At 46.5% G+C, this 6,000-nt stretch overlaps 1 protein-coding gene across 1 annotated transcript in view; it reads left to right on the plus strand.

Moving 5' to 3' along the window:
- C2CD2L (C2CD2 like) overlaps nucleotides 1-6,000 on the plus strand; it is a 102,594-nt gene that overhangs the window by 74,738 nt on the left and 21,856 nt on the right. The gene's annotated exons all lie outside the window — the stretch shown is intronic.

Genomic DNA, 6,000 nt, shown 5'->3' on the forward strand with positions numbered 1-6,000 from the left:
CAGCAGGTGATAATCAAATTACCCCTCCTACAACAAGGAAAGGGGTATTATTCCACACTATATTGTGGTACTGAAGCCAGAAGGCTAGGTGAGACCTATTCTAAATCTAAAAAAATTTGAACACTTACAAAGGTTCAAATCAAGATGGAGTCACTCAGAGCAGTGATAACGAACCAGGAAGAAGGCGACTATATAGTGTCCCGGGACATCAGGGATGCTTACCTCCATGTCCCAAATTTGCCCTTCTCACTAAGGGTACCTCAGGTTCGTGGTATAGAACTGTCACTGTCCGTTTCAGACGCTGCCGTTTGGATTGTCCACGGCACCCCGGGTCTTTACCAAGGTAATGGCCGAAATGATGATTCTTCTTCGAAGAAAAGGCGTCTTAATTACCCCTTACTTGGACGATCTCCTGATAAGGGCAAAGTCCAGGGAACAGTTGGAGGTCGGAGTAGCACTATCTCGGATACTGCTACAACAGCACGGATGGATTCTAAATATTCCAAAATCGCAGCTGATCCTGACGACACGTCTGCTGTGCCTAGGGATGATTCTGGACACAGTCCAGAAAAAGGTGTTTCTCCCGGAAGAGAAAGCCAGGGAGTTATCCGAGCTAGTCAAGAACCTCCTAAAACCAGGAAAAGTGTCAGTGCATCATTGCACAAGGGTCCTGGTAAAAATGGTGGCTTCCTACGAAGCAATTCCATTCGGCAGATTTCACGCAAGAACTTTTCAGTGGGATCTGCTGGACAAATGGTCCGGATCGCATCTTCAGATGCATCAGCGGATAACCCTATATCCAAGGACAAGGGTGTCTCTCCTGTGGTGGTTACAGAGTGCTCATCTTCTAGAGGGCCGCAGATTCGGCATTCAGGATTGGATGCTGGTGACCACGGAGGCCAGCCCGAGAGGCTGGGGAGCAGTCACACAAGGAAAAAAAATTTCCAGGGAGTGTGATCAAGTCCGGAGACTTTTCTCCACATAAATATACTGGAGCTAAGGGTAAATTTATAATGCTCTAAGCTTAGCAAGACCTCTGCTTCAAGGTCAGCCGGTATTGATCCAGTGGGAAAAACATCACGGCAGTCGCCCACGTAAACAGACAGGGCGGCACAAGAAGCAGGAGGGCAATGGCAAAAACTGCAAGGACTTTTCGCTGGGCGGAAAATCATGTGATAGCACTGTCAGCAGTGTTTCATTCCGGGAGTGGAAACTGGGAAGCAGACTTCCTCAGCAGGCACGACCTCCACCCGGGAGAGTGGAAACTTCATCGGGAAGTTTTTCCACATGATTGTGAACCGTTGGGAAATACCAAAGGTGGACATGATGGCGTCCCGTCTGAACAAAAAACGGGACAGGTATTGCGCCAGGTCAAGAGACCCTCAGGCAATAGCTGTGGACGTTCTGGTAACACCGTGGGTGTACCAGTCGGTGTATGTGTTCCCTCCTCTGCTTCTCATACCTAAGGTACTGAGAATTATAAGACGTAGAGGAGTAAGAACTATACTCATGGCTCCGGATTGGCCAAGAAGGACTTGGTACCCGGAACTTCAAGAGATGCTCACAGAGGACTTATGGCCTCTGCCGCTAAGAAGGGACTTGCTTCAGCAAGTACCATGTCTGTTCCAAGACTTACCGCAGCTGCGTTTGACGGCATGGCGGTGGAACGCCGGATCCTAAGGGAAAAAGGCATTCCGGAAGAGGTCATTCCTACCCTGGTCAAAGCCAGGAAGGAGGTGACCGCACAACATTATCACCACATGTGGCGAAAATATGTGGCGTGGTGTGAGGCCAGGAAGGCCCCACGAAGAAATTTCAACTCGGTCGATTCCTGCATTTCCTGAAAACAGGAGTGTCTATGGGCCTCAAATTGGGGCCCATTAAGGTTCAAATTTCGGCCCTGTCGATTTTCTTCCAGAAAGAATTGGCTTCAGTTCCTGAAGTCCAGAAGTTTGTCAAGGGAGTATTGCATATACAACCCCCTTTTGTGCCTCCAGTGGCACTGTGGGATCTCAACGTAGTTCTGGGATTCCTCAAATCACATTGGTTTAAAACCAGTCAAATCTGTGGATTTGAAGCATCTCACATGAAAAGTGACCATGCTCTTGGCCCTGGCCTGGGCCAGGCGAGTGTCAAATTGGTGGGTTTTTTCTCAAAAAAGCCCATATCTGTTTGTCCATTCGGACAGGGCAGAGCTGCGGACTCGTCCCCAGTTCTCTCCCTAAGGTGGTGTCAGTGTTTCACCTGAACCAGCTTATTGTGGTGCCTTGCGCCTACTAGGGACTTGGAGGACTCCAAGTTGCTGGATGTTGTCAGGGCCCTGAAAGTATAGGTTCCAGGACGGCTGGAGTCAGGAAAACTGACTTGCTGTTATCCTGTATGCACCCAACAAACTGGGTGCTCTTGCTTCTAAGCAGACTATTGCTAGTTGGATGTGTAATACAATTCAGCTTGCACATTCTGTGGCAGGCCTGCCACAGCCAAAATATGTAAATGCCCATTCCACAAGGAAGGTGGGCTCATCTTGGGCGGCTGCCCGAGGGGTCTCGGCTTTACAACTTTGCCGAGCGGCTATTTAGTCAGGGGCAAACACGTTTGTAAAATCCTACAAATTTGATACCCTGGCTAAGGAGGTCCTGGAGTTCTCTCATTCGGTGCTGCAGAGTCATCCGCACTCTCCCGCCCGTTTGGGAGCTTTGGTATAATCCCCATGGTCCTTTCAGGAACCCCAGCATCCACTAGGACGATAGAGAAAATAAGAATTTACTTACCGATAATTCTATTTCTCGGAGTCCGTAATGGATGCTGGGCGCCCATCCCAAGTGCGGATTATCTGCATTACTTGTACATAGTTACAAAAATCGGGTTATTATTGTTGTGAGCCATCTTTTCAGAGGCTCCGCTGTTATCATACTGTTAACTGGGTTCAGATCACAGGTTGTACAGTGTGATTGGTGTGGCTGGTATGAGTCTTACCCGGGATTCAAAATCCTTCCTTATTGTGTACGCTCGTCCGGGCACAGTATCCTAACTGAGGCTTGGAGGAGGGTCATAGGGGGAGGAGCCAGTGCACACCACCTGATCCTAAAGCTTTACTTTTTGTGCCCTGTCTCCTGCGGAGCCGCTATTCCCCATGGTCCTTTCAGGAACCCCAGCATCCACTACGGACTCCGAGAAATAGAATTATCGGTAAGTAAATTCTTATTTTCCACTAGCTCCTTAAAACACGGGTAAATGCGCGGGGGTGCGCATTTACCCGTGTTTTTCCCTAGTGGAAACGGGTCCCCCGGCAAATTCCCGGATCAAGTGATCCGGGAATCCTACCCGGGTAGCTAGCCGGGTTGAACACGTGTTCAACCCGGCTAGCTGTCTAGTGTGAACGGGTGCCGTGTCGAGGCGACACTGCTCCCGTTCACTGTGTATAGGGAGGGCGGCGCTGGGAGACCATGTGATCTCCCAGCGCCGCCCCTGCCGCGTCACCAACCCGGCAATATGCCGGGTTGGTGAGCGCTGTCATTAGGGGGCTGTAGCACGGGTCGCAGCCGTGTCAGGCGACACGGCTGCGACCAGTGCTTTAAGTGGAAAAGGGGTATAACTAATTTCATTGACCTTTCATGAAATTTACTGTACAGTTAACAGAACACACCTTGCAAACTTGTCTTTGTCTAATTTCATGAGGAGATCGTAACTTCCACAATATGTAGTGTATGTAATACAAAAGAAAAATAAAGGAAGAGGATAGTATACTGTACATCACTCTGCTACTAGATATCAGCTGTGCCCGTTTTATTCAATTTGTTTGCGTTATCATTAGGAGAGCAGCCTTATGGGCCCTACACACTGGCCGACCCGCCGCCGAGCTGCCCGACGGCGGATACGGCCGACGAGCGACCCGGCGGCGGGGGGGCAGTGACGGGGGGAGTGAAGTTTCTTCACTCCCCCCGTCACGCGGCTGCATTGAAGTGCAGGCAAATATGGACGAGATCGTCCATATTGGCCTGCATGCACAGCCGACGGGAGACCAGCGATGAACGAGCGCGGGGCCGCGCATCGTTCATCGCTGGAGTCTCCACACTGAAAGATATGAACGAGTTCTCGTTCATTTATGAACAAGATCGTTCATATCTTTCAGAAAATCGGCCAGTGTGTAGGGCCTATTACTCCAGTAAATATTTTTAAGATAAATATTATTTATTTTTTTTTTTTTTTTTTACTAGTATCATCCCGGATTGAACTAGAAAGTGACTATTTGATGTATCCAGAAAGTATTCACAGTGCTTCACTTTTTCCACATTTTATGTTACAGCCTTATTCCAAACTGGAATAAATTCATTTTTTTCCCTCAAAATTCTAAACACAATACCCCATAATGACAACGTGAAAAAACTGTTATTGAGATTTTTGCAAATTTATTAAAAATAAAAAATCGCATGTACATAAGTATTCACAGCCTTTGCTCAATAATTTGTTGATGCACCTTTGGCAGCAATTACAGCCTCAAGTATTTTTGAATATGATGCCACAAGCTTGGCACACCTATCTTTGGGAAAGATGAACCGTTGCCCCAGTCTGAGGTCAAGAGCACTCTGGAGCAGGTTTTCATCCATGATGTCTCTGTACATTGCTGCAGTCATCTTTCCCTCTATCCTGACTAGTCTCCCTGTTCCTGCCAATGAAAGACATCCCCACATCATGATGCTGCCACCACCATGCTTCACCACTGTAGAGATGTTATTGGCCTGGTGATGAGCGGTGCCTGGTTTCCTCCAAACATGATGCCTGGCATTCACGCCAGAGAGTTCAATCTTTGTCTCCTCAGACCAGAGAATTTTTTTCTCATGGCGTGAGTTCTTCAGGTGCATTTTGGCAAACGCCCGGCGGGCTGCCATGTGCTTCTTACTAAGGAGTGGTTTTTTCGTCTGGCCACTCTACCATATAGGCCTGATTGGTGGATTGCTGCAGAGATGGTTGTCCTTCTGGAAGGTTCTCCTCTCTCCACATAGGAATGCTGTAGGTGTGACAGAGTGACCATCGTGTTCTTGGTCACCTTCTTGACTAGGGCCCTTCTCCCCGATCGCTCAGTTTAGATGGCCAGACAGCTCTAGGAAGAGTCCAGGTGGTACCGAACTTCTTCCATATACGGATGATGGAGGTCACTGTGCTCATTGGGACCTTCAAAGCAGCAGATATTTTTCTGTACCCTTTCCTAGGTTTGTGCTTTGAGACAATCCTGTCTCGGAGGTCTACAGACAATTCCTTTTTACTTCATACTTGGTTTGTGCTCAGACATGCACTGTCAAGTGTGATCTTATGTAGACTGATGTGTGCCTTTCCAAATCATGTCCAATCAACTGAATTCACAGGTGGACTCCAATTAAGCTGTAGGAACATCTCAAGGATGATCAGTGGAAACAGGATACACCTGAGCTCAATTTTGAGCTTCATGGCAAAGGCTGTGAATACTTGCGTACATGTGATTTTTTTTTTTCTTTTTATTATTGATTTTTTTTTTAATCTGCAAAAATCTAAACTTTTTTTCACGTTGTCATTATGGGGTTATTGTGTGTAGAATTTTGAGGGAAAAAATGAATTGATTCCATTTTGGAATAAGGCTGTAACATAACAAAATGTGGAAAAAGTGAAGCGCTGTGAATACTTTCCGGATGCACTGTAGTTAATGTGAGTCAGTTGCCGATGTTATTACATGTATACAATATATATGTAGATGTTTTCTACAATATAGCGAGTTATTATGTATTTCTCAAGATAAATGATCCCATTCAAAAAATCTATGACTTGTTTATCGTTTGTAACATTCTAATAATGAGTAATCCCATAATCCCACAAACACCCTAAAAGTCAGTCTTTTAGACTATCAATTTAATTTAAATTTAACAGCTTCACACTGATTTGTAGACCATTACTCACACCTATGTAACACTACACTATACCATTAGAATCACTAATTATTTTAATATAATATTTGCGCCCTCATCCATG

The sequence above is a fragment of the Pseudophryne corroboree genome, chromosome 10, assembly GCF_028390025.1.
Source record: "Pseudophryne corroboree isolate aPseCor3 chromosome 10, aPseCor3.hap2, whole genome shotgun sequence".
Lineage (NCBI taxonomy): Eukaryota > Metazoa > Chordata > Amphibia > Anura > Myobatrachidae > Pseudophryne > Pseudophryne corroboree.